Consider the following 16,732-nt stretch of genomic DNA (forward strand, 5'->3'; position numbering starts at 1 on the left):
AGGAAACAACTGCAAAATTTCTGGCTCCTGAGAGTTTTTATAAAGTTTATTTGTAGAAAAGAAGTGGAGTCCAACCAAGGCAGTAAAGGGATCGCTTTGTTGCAATCTCTTCCATCCAGGCTTTTGTCCCATCTTTCTCAAAACATTGCAGCAAAGCAAGTTTGGGAAGACCAGAGAAAAGCTGGGGAAAATACAAGAGATGCACCATGATACTGTGGAGAAGCAGGAGGAAAACCACATCCCAAAAGCATCCAACCCAGGGCAACCAGCTCATTTAGAAAGGTCAGCAAGAAAAGCAGACAAGATACAGTAGCTCCCATGCTGTTAGGGCAAAATCTGAGAGCCAAGCTGTTAGAATTTCAGAAGAATAACACAAGGGACTGAATTCCAACAAGAAAGTCTGAAAGAATCATTTAGAATATATGCCATTCATTACAGTCACAGACTAGAAAATTCACACATGAAATAGAAGGGACAGGATCCCTTGACTTTTTGTTGTGCTTGTTTCTTTCATCCCACAAGCACTCAATTGTTCCCTCTGTTATACCTTCTCATACAGCTTTAAATAACTCACAGTGCTTTTCTTGATCATCTTTCCTATAAGCAGCATTTTTTAAAAAAATCATATGTTCTGCCTAATTGCAATGTGATTATTTATACTGCTATCCATTTCTGCTGGTTTGACTAATTCTTCTCCCTTCTGCGTGCTGAGATGTTTCAATGATTGGTAAAATTACATCCCCAACCTATCCAGTGTTCTTCAATAATGACCAAGGTCCTGTTTCTCAGTGTATAATGGAACTGTACAGTCTTCAAGGTAAGTTGGCAACTGGATACACAAGTGTCCATCCCATGCCTGTGTATCACCTATATACATTAGGCAGGAGTCCTAACTATCTGGTTTAAAGTTTTTTCTACTTCAGGAATATCTTTTTTTAACTGGTTTTAATTACAGGGTTGCCAGGTCTGGGTTAGGAAACACCTGGAGATTTGGGAAGTCAATTCAGGGGAAGGTGGGATTTGGGGAAGTGAAGGACCTCAGCAGAATATACTGCCATAAAATCCACCTTCCAAGGTAGCCATTTTCTCCAGGGGAAGTAATCTCTATTGTTTGGAGACCAGCTGTAATTCTAAAAGATCTCCAGCCATTAAAGGATTATATCCCATCTCACATGCTACCACAAAAGGCAATGTTGGGGGAAATTAACTATGTTGAGGAAATTCACTATGAGACAGGGAGGGCCAGAAGGGCATAGAGATTGCACACTTTTGTATACTATAATGTACTGGGTTCAGAGACATTCAACAGCAAACATACTTTATTGTAGCGCACATTACAAAGACAACATGGCAGGTCCCGGTCCCCACTTATATGCATTCACCTGGAACAACCCACTCCACAGCCCGGTCCAATCCTGACCAGTTAAAGTTCGCACTGCAGATCTTAATAGGTGGTCAACATCCACCCCTTACAGTCAGGTGACCACGGTTTCCTGAGGCTCATCTCAATGTGCGTAGCCGCGCTGTGTTGGAAATTCAGGGACCAAAATGCAGTACATAACATATACCAAGGTCTAGCTCAGCAAGAAGACTCCAGAATTAGAAGGATTTTAAGAATTTTACTTGGAAAATATATTGGTTTACAATCATACTTGAGCAACCAAAGTATACACACAATGCAGAGTTTAGAAAAATAAAAAGTGAAAAATAGAGACATTTAGGAGCAATTATGGGGTTATACTATCTTCCAGATGTGCAGACATCCATGTAGAAGGGAGCGTGAACAGCCAGCATGTTGCATAAGGATGGAGGCCCAAAGGAGAGGAGAGACTTTGGGGGTGCAATCTATGTAGGAGCCCTCAGATTGCACACTGAGGCAAAGGGATGGTCTCTCCTTCTGGAAGGCAGTGGGCTTAACCATTGTTAATGGGCTTTCTGGAGCAAATTGAATAAATTCCCAGGTTTAAACAAAAAGTGGGAGTGCATTCCTGATGGGTGTCAGGAAGGATCATTAATGGTTTAATGTCTAGATTAATCTACCTCGGTACTCAAAGAGAGGGAAGGGTGGCTTTGATGTGCAATGGATTTAACATAGGTATTACAAAAAAGGGATTGGATGGGGTTCTAGAGACAGGAGAAGATTGGCGTCCAGCTTTGAGAATGCAAATACATTACCTCAGAGCTTTTTTGGTAGAACAAGCCCAGCAGGAACTCATCTGCATATTAGGGCACACATCCCGACATCACCATTGTCTTACATTGGAATTTTTGTAGAAAAAGCCCAGCAGTAACTCCTTTGCATATTTGGCCACACCCCCTGATGCCAAACCAGCCAGAACTGCATTCCTGTGCGTTCCTGTAAAAAAAAAAAAAAAGCCCTGCATTACTTGATGGAACACATTGTCACTGTCATTTCATTGCTGGGGGTGGGGGAGAGATTGGGGATTGCCCTCATGGATGCGTTTTGCAACCTTAGATAGAAATCCTTTGTGTGCAGCCTTGGCTGGATCTTTGGCACAGGTTGAGACTGTTCTCACTTGGCCTGTCTTTTTGGGATCTCTGGTTCAGGTCAAGAATGGGGACCCCTGCTTTTGGGGTGATCTCACAAGCTAGGCAGCACCTCTTGGCTACACACATATGCCAAAATCTGCCCTACCTGGAACCCTGGAAAGTAGCAACAGTCAGAATAAATAGTATTGACCTTAAAAGGCTCACTATAAGGCCACTTCATTCATTCAACATAAATCAACACAAACTTTATTTTTTAAAAATACAGCAAAATCTCAATAAACTAAAATATTAGCAATCAAAGCAATCATTGGCACTTTAAGACAACAACCAGTAAAACCAGTAGTATAAGAGCAGATTACATAAAGATGTGAAGAGAAGATATCAAAGAGATAAAATTCAGTTAGAAGCTAGGGTGATTTTAGACCTGATGCCTAAAAGCAGGGCTATTTTTGTAGCAAGAACTCCTTTGCATATTAAATCACACCTCCCTGATGTAGCCAATCCTCCTGGAGCTTATAGTAGGCCCTGTACTAGGAGCCCTATAAGCTCTTGGAGGATTGGCCACATTGGGCTGCGTGGCCTAATATGCGAAGGAGTTCCTGTTTCAAAAAAAGCTCTGCCTAAAAGCCAGTAATGTATTGAGCTTCAAAGGGAATGGTGTCAATACTGAGAGGGCTCTCACACTCATGGCTGGGGGCAGCAGGAATAGTGCTATATTTTAATGGGCAGTTCCACCCATTGTTCAAGTAACCTTCTTCCAGCCTAAGGCATGAACCAAACTACAAAACAAAATTTATCATGAATTTTGCCCTATTAATGGTTTGCAAACTGAAGTTCATGAAGGGTCTACCATCACGAATTTCATGCACTTTGTGGTGGTTCACAGAGCAAAAAGCAGGGTTTCAAAGGGATTCAAAGTACCTTTAAACCCCTGCTTTCTGTTCCCTGTGAAAGCCCCCCAAAAAGCTGGGCTGTTTGGGCTGTCTTGTGCAGTCCCTTTAAAGTTTAACTTTAAGACAGCCTGAAAAAGCTGACTGGCTGGGAGCACGTGCTTTGTATATTAAACCACATCCTTGCATGTTGGGGGTGCTGCTGGAGCCTTCCTTGACAATGGAGGCCCAGATAGCAGCCACTGCTAAATCCACCTTTTTCCATCTCAGGCAATTGGTTCCCTTCCTCGAACGCAGCGACTTGGCAATAGTGATCCATGCAACGGTCACCTCAAGATTGGACTACTGTAATGCCCTCTACATGGGGCTGCCCCTGTCTTGAACCCGGAAACTGCAGCTAGTGCAGAACACAGAGGCCAGGCTGTTATTGGGGCTCCCCAAATAGGAACACATATAGCCAAGGCTGCGGGATCTGCACTGGCTGCCAATAGTATACCAGATTCGCTTAGGCTTCCCAACCCTCCCGCCCTGGCGGGGGACCTCAGGATTTCCAGCCTCTTCCCCCGCTCCCCCAAAAAATGGAAGTGGGGGGAGGGGGGAAAGCAAGCCGCCCCATCTCAAAGCGGGCGAGGCCGCTGCGCTGCTGCCGCCTCTTCTCTGCTTACCATAGCCGCTGCTTCCAGATGGGCTCAGGCTGATGAGGGAGGGGAGGAGTGGGTGGGCTTTTCACCCCACTTCCGGGGCCTTCCTCCTTGCCCCCAAAGCCACCCCAAGGCAAGAGGATCCTCTGTGCCCGCACGCTCCGCTTCTTACCCTCCCTCAAGGGCTCACCGCCACTGGAAGTCAGGGACAGGCGATCTCGCGGGTGCTGCAAGGCAGCCAAGCCCGAGGCGGCGACGGCGCCCAAGGCCACCCCGCACACAAAACCTCCCCAGAAGCGGCGGCTCTGAGCGAGCCAGGAACGCAGCGCCTCTGCCATTGCCCGACGGAGGGGAGAGAAGCGCCGCCTCCGCCTCCTTTCCCTTCCCCTCAGCTCCTGCCGGGTGGGGAGGGAGCCTGCAAAAAGGGATCCCTCCCAAAGTGTGGCCGTCGCCTTTTAAAGCTGGGGGGCCTGTGGAATTAGGTAAAAGAAGCAGCCCTCCTGCCACTGTCTTGGATCGGGGCTCCGTCCCTTCTCTCCCGGATATACTGTATTGCTAAAAACTCCTAGGCACGGGCCCATCTCTGCTTGCCTTTGAGGTCCGGCGCTGTCTCTCCACGGGGTCAGAGAAATCCATCCTCCCCTGTTTGTAAAACAAACAAACAAAAACCCTCAGTCTCACGGCAGATCTTTACGGGAAGGGCAGGGAGCTTTTTTCGCAGGTTTGCAGCCGTGAAAGGGCTAGAGAGGCCGAGCAAGGGAGGGGGCGGAAGGGGAAAAGAGGACCGGGAGCGGGGAGGGGGGTAGCTTCAGACATGCAAAAGGCCGGGAAGGTTCCCTCCCCAGTAAGTCTCTTCGGGATCCGGAGACACCAATGGGTTCGGGGAGAGGGGGGCGTTGAAATCCTCTTAAAACCTGCTGTTCTTCTCTGTCTGGGTTTTCCTTTGTCAGCCTAGATGGGCTCACCTTTGGGGGGGGGGGGTCTGCAGGGCTTGCAAGGCGGCTCTTTCCCAGGCAGCCTCTGGGGATCGGGACCAGCCGGGCAGGGGGTAGGTGAGGATGGGGGCGCTCCCAGGCCTGCAGCATCCCTGCATCCTGCCCTGCTGGAGGGTGGAAAGATTTTAGCCGGGATAGATTTTATTTAACATTTTAAAAGGGGGGGGGGGGTTGTATCTTTTGTACTGTTTTATCAGGTATCTTTTATATGCTCTATGGGAGGGACGGTGGCTCAGTGGTAGAGCATCTGCTTGGTAAGCAGAAGGTCCCAGGTTCAATCCCTGGCATCTCCAACTATAAAAAGGGTCCAGGCAAGTAGGCATGAAAAACCTCAGCTTGAGACCCTGGAAGAGCCGCTGCCAGTCTGAATAGACAATACTGCCTTTGATGGACCAAGGGTCTGATTCACTATAAGTCAACTTCATATGTAAACCTGGAGTCCCGTTCCAGGGAGCGGGTTATAAATTTGATTGAATAAATACCCACCAAGGTATCCCAGGGGTGATCCCAATGGAATGTCGACTGCGGGGTGACATGATAGAGGTTTACAAGATTGTGCATGGGATGGAGAAGGTAGAGAATGAAGTCCTTTTCTCCCTTTCTCACAATACAAGAACTCGTGGGCATTCAATGAAATTGCTGAGCAGTCAGGTTAAAACGGATAGAAGGAAGTACTTCTTCACCCAAAGGGTGATTAACATGTGAAATTCACTGCCACAGGAGGTGGTGGCGGCTACAAGCATAGCCGGCTTCAAGAGGGGATTAGATAAAAATATGGAGCAGAGGTCCATCAGTGGCTATTAGCCGCAGTGTGTGTGTGTGTGTGTGTGTATTTGGCCACTGTGTGACACAGAGTGTTGGACTGGATGGGCCATTGGCCTGATCCAACATGGCTTCTCTTATGTTCTCTTATGTTCTTATGTTCTTCTTATGTTCACTGTTTCTATTGTTAAAAATGGGGCAGGAGGGAATCAGGAAGCTCATTCTCCTCCCCCACCACCACCACATTGCTCCCTTGTAGTGCAGAATGAACAAGCATTGTTTAAGATTTCCTCCAATGTGCATCTGGCTGTGAGTGCAGTTGCACACCCATGACCCAACACTTCAGGTGTACTGTGTATTTGAGCCCTGAGTCATGAAGTTGTCATAATCTGTTCAGGACTCTAGGATTTCCACAGCATTGTATTTGTAATGTGTCAGACTATATTCAGAATAATTTGCTTGGACTATGAGATTGACTCATTTTCTTACAGCCTGAACTGAAATTGTGTTGTCTTTATATGGTATAATAATATATTAAAACAACAAAAAATACTCTGTAAAAATTAAAGAGTAAAGTCTAAAGAACTTTCATATATCAATGCTCAACATTATTTAGCTGCTTAAACTCATGATGTAGCCCTAGGGTTGCCAATCCCCAGGTGGGGGCAGGGGATCCCCTGGTTTGGAAGCCCTCCCCCCGCTTCAGGGTCATCAGAAAGCGGGGGGGGGGGGGGGAATGTCTTCCGGGCACTCCATTGTTCCCTAGGGAGATCGATTCCCATAAGGTATGATGGAGAACTGAGCTGTGGTTATCTGGGACTCTTGGGGACAGTTTTTTTGAGCTAGAGGTACCCGATTTGCAGCATAGCATCTAGTGGATCACCTCAAAATACCCTCCAGGTTTCAAAAAGATTGGACCAGGGGGTCCAATTCTATGAGCCCCAAAAGAAGGTGCCCCTATCCTTCATTATTTCCTACGGAAGGAAGGCATTGAAAAGGTGTGCCGTCCCTTTAAATGTGATGGCCAGAACTCCCTTTGGAGTTCAATTATGCTTGTCACAGCCTTGATCTTGGCTCCACCCCTAATGTCTCCTGGCTCCACCCCCAAAGTCCCCAGATATTTCTTGAATTGGACTTGGCAACCCTAGATTCGCTACAAGGTGCTGGTTATTACCTTTAAAGCCCTATATGGCCGAGGACCTGCTTACCTTAGGGACCATCTCTCCCCACATGTTCCCCAGAGTGTACTTAGATCTGGCATGAAAAATCTATTAGCAATCCCCGGGCCAAAGGAGACCAGATTAAAGTCCACCAGAGAGAGGGCCTTCTCGATCGCTGCCCCCTATTGGTGGAATCAACTGCCAGAAGAAGTTAGGGCCTTGTGGGACCTCGCCCAGTTCCGCAAGGCCTGTAAGACAACCCTGGCAGGCCTTTAATTAACATGGAAGGACTGATATGGTGTGACCGATACATCTAATATATACTGAATGCCATCTAAAGCAAGAAAACATCAAATATGATTAGCACCAGACTGTTTTAATTGTTTTAACTGTTTTTAACTGTTTAATTTGCATTGCTTAACTATTTAATTGTTCAATTGTTATGATTTTATTGGTTGTGAGCCACCCTGAGCCTGCTTCGGCGGGGAGGGCGGGATATAAATCCAATAAACCTTCAACCTTACTACAAACCCCCTTTAAAAGGACTGCAGTCCCTTTTAATAGGGTTTGCAGGACCATGAACTGGTTCAGTTCATGAGTAAAACTCCAGTTCAGTACTGTTTGTGGTTTGGCCACAAACCACATGCAGACACAAACCACATTTTTCTAGTTCATGCCCATCCCTATTAATGAGTCTTCCTCCTACATAAGTGGCTCCTGCTCTAACAGAAGAACTACTTATGTGGGAGGAAGTCTTCAAACCTGAGCCAAAAGCAAAGCTCAAGTATAAATGTTTTATTAAAAGAATTAAAAAATAAACTTTCATCAGTTAAATATTAGGATAGGGGTCAAATCCACCCCACTATATTTATAAACCTATCTGTCTTCCACCACAGCTTTTGGACCTGAACAGGAGAGGTTTGGAGAAGGCAGTCCTTCAGTTATCCTAGTCCTAAACCATTTAGGCTGCAATTTTAGAAATACTTGCTTGGGAATATGCCTCATTATGGGAAAAAAAGATTTTGGATTGTTCAGTTAGGCCATTAAAGGTGCAAGCCTTGGTCAGTTGTCCCCAGAGAAACAGATAAGCAGTTGTCCCCAGAGAAAGAGAAAGAAGGGTCTCCTAATATTCCAGGGAGTATTAGCTCTTAAAGCAGACCTTAGTAAAAGAGGGTAACTGCAGGAGCGCTCAACAAATTGAATACCAGGATTTTTTCCCTAGAGGACTCTCAGAATTAACCAGACTGTTTTTTAGCCTAGTGAGGTTATTTTATTGAAAGAAGAAATACTACACAAATGCAAGTATCAGATAATCAATGCACACTGGAAACAATCACATAAAGTGGTAGTAATATGGAATAAGAGGGGATAGAGTATGATAGCTACCTGTCCAGGAGAAGGCAAGACATCCAGCATCTTGGATGTGTAGTTTGGATCCAGGAAGACACGAGAGACTAAGTTCTGGGTGCTATTTTTATAGAGAAAAATGTGTCCAGAGGGACAGGGTGCTGGGGCTGAACAATGAGTTGATGGGATTCCCAGCCATAAAACAATAGGTGGAATGGCACCTTGATGGTGCATCCTGAGGTGCAAGACTAAGAGGCTGATATCTGAAAATGGATGCACCTGTGATTAACATCAAAAGTTAATGTTTCTTGGTATCCCAGAGAATGATCAGGAAGAGAGCCATCAAGTAAACATTTGTGACAAATATAAGCAGTTTTAGGGAGTGATACTATAAAGCTGGTGCTAGTATTTTTGCATTTTAAAGGAAAGGAAGTTTCTTTCAGAAATAGAGATGTCTTGAAATGCTGGAGAGATATTTTGAAATGCTGGAATGCTGAGAATGTTCCTGCTGCATATATTTATACTTAGCATGAGGTATGGAGATTGTTGTTGTTACATAAAGACAGCTGCCCTCTTTCTCTTATTATGATACTTTCCATAGTCTGGGCTCCTGCAAGCTGGTCTGATTCTTTAGCTGGCACCTGGAAATGTGCCTTTAATACGCCAGGGTGCAAGGTCTTACAACCACATTCCAATCAGCAACCTGGCAGCTGTATTCTGTACCACCTGCAGCCTATGAAGTGTTTTCAAGGGTAGCCCTATGTAGAGGAAATTACAGTAGTCCAATCTGGAGATGACCACTGAAGGTGATCGATGTGCTAAGGTCTGACCTGGACAAATTTGGAACTAGCTGGTGAGCCTGGCATAGATGAAAAAATGCTAACCATGCTACCACGAACACTTGTTTATAAAATCCAACCACACCCAACTCTTTAAAGGGTCTATAGCTGTCAGCTGGACACCCTTGAGTCTTGGGGGTGACCCTCCAGCTAGCATCTCAGTCTTTCCCAGCCACATGACCTCTGTCTTGGATGGATTCAACTTCAGCCAACTCCCCCTTAACCATGAACTACTGCATCCAGGCCCTGGGATAATGCCAAAAGCCCTGCTGCTGACTGCTCATCCAGCAGGAGCAAAAGCTGAGTATCAGCAGCATATTGATGTCACCCAACTCCAAACCTCCCAGCAATCTTGGCAAGTTAAGTGTGTGCGTGTGTGTTAAATAACATCAGAGAGGATTGAACCCTGTGGGACCCCACACTTCAAGTCTCATCAAAAAGACCTCTCCTCCCCAATAGGAACTTTCTGAGTGCATCCTTGGAGGAACAAGGAGAACCAACTAAGGATTACATCCTTCACCTCTAAGGAGGCATGGCAGGACCAAATGATCAGCTGTATTAATGGCCAGTGATAGATCCAAAAGGATCAACAGCATCCAGTCACGAAGTGGTTTTCCTGCGTCCAGACCCTATTGGACTCAGGATGCTCCAAAGACTTGCTATCACCCAACTTGGTGGAAGCACTAGGACTAAAAACTGTACCCTTGTGGGAATCCTATGTGTTTGAACAGATGGACAGGAGCCTGATGAAGGGGGAGCCGTGCAGTACAGGGACAGAAGTATGTAATGTGTGTAAGCAGGCAAAATCTAAGGCCTACCCGGTGGCCAAAGTAAGTCAGAGTCTCTGAGAGGCCCTTGCAGCTAATTCATGCCGACGTGATCTGTCTGTATGCCCCCAGTGTATCTAAAAACAAATATGCTTTAATTTTGGTTGATAACCACAGTTTTTTTACTTGGGTGTATACCATGAAACAAAAGTCAGAAATGTATTCAACATTCAGATATTGGGCTAATCGTATGCAAAGGCAGTTAAATTGCAAGATAAGTGCTTTGCAGACGGATATGGGGGGAGAGTTTGTAGGAAAACAATTTGCCTCCTGGCTCAGAGATCAGGGAATACAGCACAGAATTGCTAATGTTTCTGCCCCAGCAGAAAATGGGGTGGCAGAGAGAAAAGGGGGAGTACTTCAGACAATGCTTCACGCTATGTTGAAGGATAGCGAGCTAAAAATAACTTACTGGGGAGAAGCACTGAAGACAGCGTGCTTTATAATAAACCCATTATGGACTCAAGCAATAAATGACATTCCATATAGGGTCCTGTATGGAAAGAAACCATGTTTAGATTTCCTTAGAATCTTCGGCTCCAAGGCTTGGGTCAATGTACCCTTAGATAAAAGATGGAAAGGGGGTGCCAGAGCAAGGAAATTGCTATTCTTGGGATACCAAAATGGAATGAAGGCGTACAGGTTCGCAGATGAGCATAATATGCTGCGATTCAGCAGGTCTGCCTCATTCTGTGAAGACGACAGTTGGAGCAGGGTACATGCAAATGAATTGCCCCGTGGTATAGAGTTACCGGTGTCTCAGCAGGGTGAGGAGGGGCATGTGAATATTAAACAAGAGACTTTCTCAACAGAGGAATGACAATGAGAATGGAAATGTAAAGGAATTATGTTGATGCACTGTAAATCTGAATGTAATGTTGCTGATGTGTTCACTAAAAATGTCACTGTGGAAAAGTTTGTAGCACTAAGAAATATGCTGAAACTAGTGATCTGCACCTGAGGAGGAGTGTCAGTATATGTGCAGGCGAAAGACCACTGCTGACAGCAAAGGATCTAATTGACATTAGATGATCTGGCTGACAGGGGCATCTGGAAAATGGCCAGATTGCATCAGCCAGAGTGATGTGACCATGACTCAGCACTACACCTCATTGGTCACTTACCTAGAGGACGTGTATAAATGTACAGTAGTACTCTGCTACTTGTTGGAGGTTGGATGGTGAATTGTGTGCGGAGCATTTTACTAGTCTGTATTATAGTTGTAAATAAATGTATATAGCTAGTCTAATCACAGCTGTGTACAAGACTTGATTCCTTTGCATCTTCAGAAACCTCTCTCACTAAACGCGGAAGACCAACAAACTGGGGGTCAGGGAACATTGGGAACCCCGCACCTTCATCATTGCCCTGGAGGCCAAATTCCAAGCTGTCCACAGCCTAGAGTGGCTGGCCGACCATGAACCGCTAGTCCAGTGGAGCGGGAGTGCAATATATTTTCTGGACCAGATGTGTGAAAGCTACCGCTGGGACAAGAAGTGGGACCCACATCCTCCTCCCCAGGTGGAGAAGCTGTGTGTCACTAAGGTAGAGGTCCCCAGCTTACCCCCCGAATATCACGATCTGCATAAGGTATTCAATGCCCAGGAGGCGGATGAGCTACCCCCCCATACACACACAGAGACACTGACTGCACAACTGAATTGGTGGAGGGGGAGCTGCTGCCCAAAGCCAAGTTGTACTCGATGAGCCGGGGGGAAGGAGAAGCTACAAAAATTCCTGGAACTTAATCTGCGCCGGGGGTTTATACAACCCGCCAAATCCCCCCATGCCGCCCCAGAGCTCTTCAGAAAGAAAAAGGACGGCTTTGTACTGACTTTCACAGCTTGAACGCGATTTCCATGAGTAATGCGTACCTGCTCCACCTCATACATGACCTCCTGGGGGAGATGTCCCAAGGAAAAATCTTTACCAAGCTCGATCTCCGGGACGCGTACTTCTGGGTGTGCATCAAGGAGGGGGACGAGTGGAAAACCACTTTTAACACTCCGCTCAGGCAATTCAAATATCTAGTCATGCCATTTGGCCTCAAGGGGGCCCAGAGGGTGTTCATGAACTTGATCAATGAGGTGTTGCACAAGTACCTCTATAAGGGTGTGGTCTGCTACCTGGATGACGTGTTAATATATTCCCAAGACCTCCCCTCGCATGTTCAGCTGGTGAGGGAGGTGCTGCAGACCCTGTCCAAGTGCGAGTTTCACAAAACGGAGCTTGATTTCCTGGGATATACCGCATTTCCACAGGGGGGTTGGGGATGGACCTGAATAAAGTGCAAGCAGTGGTTGACTGGGAGCCTCCCCAAACCCGCAAACAATTCCAGATTTTCCTGGGGTTCGCAAATTTTTATAGGGGGTTCATCATTTGCTGACATCACCCTACCCCTCACCAAACTCTTAAAAACAAAAGAGAAAGGGCCGCAAGCCTTAAAATGCAGCTCAGGCCTTCAGAGAACAGGGGAGTGCCAAAGAGCATTCGATGAACTGAAAGCGCTGTTTACGTCTGAGCCCTGCCTAATCCACCCTGATGAGAATAAAAGGTTTGTGGTTCAATGTGATGTGAGCGACATTGCCTGCGCCGCCGTACTGCTCCAAGAGAGGCCGGATGGCCAACTGCACCCCTTTGCGTACCTGTCCCAGAAATTCAGCCCCATCGAACGCAATTGGTCTGTGTGGGATAAAGAAGCCTCCGCCATTAAACTAGCTCTAGAGAAATGGAGGCACTACTTAGAGGGGGCGAGGGAGCCGTTCGAACTTTGGACAGATCACAAAAATCTGGCCGCCCTCATCGCCACCCTGAATCTCAACAATAAGCAAGTACGGTGGGCGGGGTTGTTCTGATGGTTCAATTTCAAACTGGGTCACATCCCGGGAAAGCTGAACTTTCTAGCAGATGCTCTGTCCTGCCTCCCCCAACACGACAGCAAGAGGGAAAAGATTATTGACTCACTGTTCGCATCCTCCCAGCTAAGCGCACTGGTCACCACGCATGCATAAAGTCAGAAGGAGGCGGGGGCCCCTGACGGATTCCTAATGGAATTAAAGCAAGCGACTCCGGATAGCCCGCCCGGGGGGGCGCTTACAATTAACAAATGCAAAGGATGGGCTTTGGCGGAAGGGGGAAAAACTGTATGTGCCCCTCCATTATGCAAACAAGTCATTCAGAGGTCGCACGACTCCAAGTTAAGGGGGCATTTCAGTTTTATCAAGACGGTGCACCTGTTTCAGAGATAATTTCGGTGGCTAGGTCTTAGAAAGGACATGGGGGAATACACAATGGGATGCCCCACTTGGCAAAGAAAAGGAGCAGCCTTCCCCCGAGACACTTGCAACCCCTCCCCCTTGCCTCACGTCCCTGGGAATGCATATCTATGGATTTTATAACTGACCTTCCCCCTCGATGGGGAAAATGGTCATCTGGGTGGTGGACACCTTTTCCAAGCAGGCTCACTTCATACCTTGCAAGCAGCTATCCACGGCCAAGCAGCTCGCTCAATTATTTATCCAGCACACCTTCCCTAATAAGGTAATTTCCGAACGCGACCCACAATTCGTCGCCAAATTTTGGTCGCACCTGTGTGAATTAGCTGGTATGGAACAAGGGCTCAGCTCCGCCTATCATTCGCAGATGGACGGACAGACTTAACGAACCAACGCGGTGCTGGAGCAATTCCTGCGCTGTTACATGTCCTTTTAACAGGACAACTGGGTGGCCCTATTGCCTTTTGCTGAATACGCTTACAACAATAGTGTGCACAGCACCACCAAAGTGAGCCCTTTCCAGGCAGTGCATGGGTACAAAAGTAAACCATTTCCGAAGCTTTCCCCGCCCCCCCCCCCCGCCCGATGGCTCCCATAGACTTCATTGAATGGTGGAAAGGGATAGCAGGGAATGGACAGTTATCAAACAGCAACTCCAGAGGGTGCAAGAGGCCTACAAAGCTCAATACGATAAAAAGAACTCTGAACTTGGGATTTGGCGGTGGGGGTCAAGGTGTATATTTCAACCAAACACTTACCCAATGTGCAGAACTGTAAAAAATTGGGACTGAAGTATTTGGGACCTTTTCCAATCAAACGGATTATAAATAAGGTAACTGCATGTGCACCCTTGTTTTCACGCTAGCTATTTGAAGAAGGATCCTGGGCCTTCGTCATGGCACCCCCAGACGAAACCACCGCCCCCAACTCTGGTTCGTGGTCAGATTCATCATGAGGTGCAGGAAATTCTTGATGCCATGGTGAACTCTTTTATCTCATCAAATGGACTTATTTCCCATAAAGCCAATCTGAATGGGTCAGCTCCAAAGACACAAACTGTAAGGCTCTAATTAAGGACTTTACAACAAATACCCCGACAAGCCCGGGGGAAGGGACCTTGGGGGGGGGCAGAATGTCAAGAGTCACTCCATCTTTGTTCCTCTTGACATATATGTATCTGAATAGCTATACAATGCTAACACTGTGCTTTGCTATACTGGCTTTGAAGCTTTTTGCTGCTTATCTGAAGGGAGGGTGGCATGTCTGGGAATTGGCAAGTTACTACGCAACCAAGGACAGGAGAGCTGGAGAGATGCAACCAAGGGGCTGATAACGAACACCTGGGATGATGAGAGCATAGTAGTGAACCCACGTAAAATCCCCCGCTTTAGCTTGGCGCGCTTGTCTTAAATTATAACGGTCAGGGCAAAGCTTTATAAGAGCAAGGAACTGGTGGGAGAGCCAGTTCTGACAAGACCTGTATCTGCTCATGATGCTGGAATAAAGATTTTGAACTATACTTGTCTTTTCCTTGCCTCTGGGTCTGACACCTGCATGCCTTTATCTGGATGTAAATGGAGATTGTCATCCAAATTGATCAGTGCTATCTCAGCCCCAAAGCCAGGCCTGAAGCCTGATTGAAAAGGGTCAAAGGCAGATCACTCATCCGGGAAAACCTGGAGCTGTTCAGCCATTGCTTGCTGAATTGCATTCCCCAGGAAAGGTAGATTAGACACTGGGTAGTAATTGGCCAGATCATTTTTGTCTGAGAGTTTCTTTTAAAAGGGTCTAACAACCACCTCTTTAAGGGAGCTAAGGAAACAATCCTGTAAAAGAGACAAATTAATCTATCTCAAAGAGTCACTTACCACTTCATGGCATGATTTTACCAGCCACAAGTGACAAGGATCCATGGAACAGGTAGCTGGCTTCACACCTGTCAGAATTCTGTCAATACATGCAAGGATGAGTAGGCCAAAAGAGTCCAAAAAAAAAACCAGACGGTACAAGCAGAGCTCCAATCCCACTACTGTAATCAAGTCTGGCAGCCAACTCTAGGTGGGGCTTACAGATTTTATCCATAAAAAAGGTTGCGAATGAATCACAACTGAGGGCCAAATCAATATCAGGGGTGGTCAACTGTCAAACCAATAAGAATAATTGAGCTGGTTGCAAGCTAGCAGACGCTATGGAGACAGTGAAATAATCTCTAATAAGAATCTCCCACAGCATGCTTTTGTTCTTCAATCTGGGCATGAAAACCAAAAGGTTCTATGGTGCTTTTTGTATTTCTCCACTTGCTATCTACATTTTGTCACATGTGACATATCTGTTTCCTTGTTTTAACTATCTCTGCCATGTTTTGCCATATCTTGCCTATCCCTCTTAATTTACAGATTGATAGATCAAATGTGGATTTCAGCTTGCCCTGGCAGGGTTGCAATAGTCTGCCTTCTGTCAAGGAAATCAGATGAAGAGAAAGAGGAAATGGGAGGTAAGATATAATGATTTGCCAAAGACTCCCCAGTTCTAGCAATGGTTGCTCACAGCTAAACTAGGAATTGAACACTGATTTGCTGGCTTTGAGACTCTTCACATTTTCTGCTGGGGGAAACCACAGGTAGGCCAATAGTGCAGATAGTGCATGGCATGTTGTTCAGTGCATATTGGGCTTTCAGAAGCAATGCACAATGCCAAAACTACTTCCAGCATCCCCTTAAGTATAAGCATTCAAGTCATTCAAGATCTAAAGATCCGATCACCTTTCTAACATCCGTGCCCTCCTCCCAGTGCCAGATTTACCATTGTGCTTAGGTGTGCTTAAGCACAGGGCCCCGTTGGCCAGGGGGCCCCATCTTCCTTCCAAAAAATTTTCAAAATCCTGCTGAAATGTATTAAAATATATCTCCATTGATTCAGCATAGGCTTTTGCACATATTAGTAACCTAAAACGAGGCTGATCTACTTAAACTTTTCAGATATAACGAATTTAAAAGCTGCTCCATATGCGTAACTTGATAGCAAATGGTGAAAACAATTGCAGGTTTTAGCAAGAAAAGCTCATCATTCAATATCAGAAAAGACATTGAATGAGTCAGCATAAAATCGTACACAATATAACATATTAAAAATATTATTGCATTGGTGAAGATCTCAAGTTTAGCGGCTAGCAGCATTCAATTCATAAATGCAGTCCGCCATGTGTGAGGTTTTCCTGTTGCCTAGTGTGAGCGGTGATATAATTTGGTGGTAGGGGGATACAGAGGGTAAGGGAGAGTATGTGTGCCTGTGAGCATGTGTGCATGTGAACACTTCCGGTTATGTGCCATAAACAGCAACAGTTTTCGAGCTGTTTTCTCAAACAGGTGAGTGTGTGCCTCTCTCCTCTCTCTCCCTCTCTCTATTTGTGTGTGTGTGTTCTGTTCTATATGTGTTTGTGCATGTCCATGCAGCATTTATATACACACATGGATTTGTCTGTGGTC

This window comes from Heteronotia binoei, chromosome 8 (genome assembly GCF_032191835.1).
Source record: "Heteronotia binoei isolate CCM8104 ecotype False Entrance Well chromosome 8, APGP_CSIRO_Hbin_v1, whole genome shotgun sequence".
Taxonomy (NCBI): Eukaryota; Metazoa; Chordata; class Lepidosauria; order Squamata; family Gekkonidae; genus Heteronotia; species Heteronotia binoei.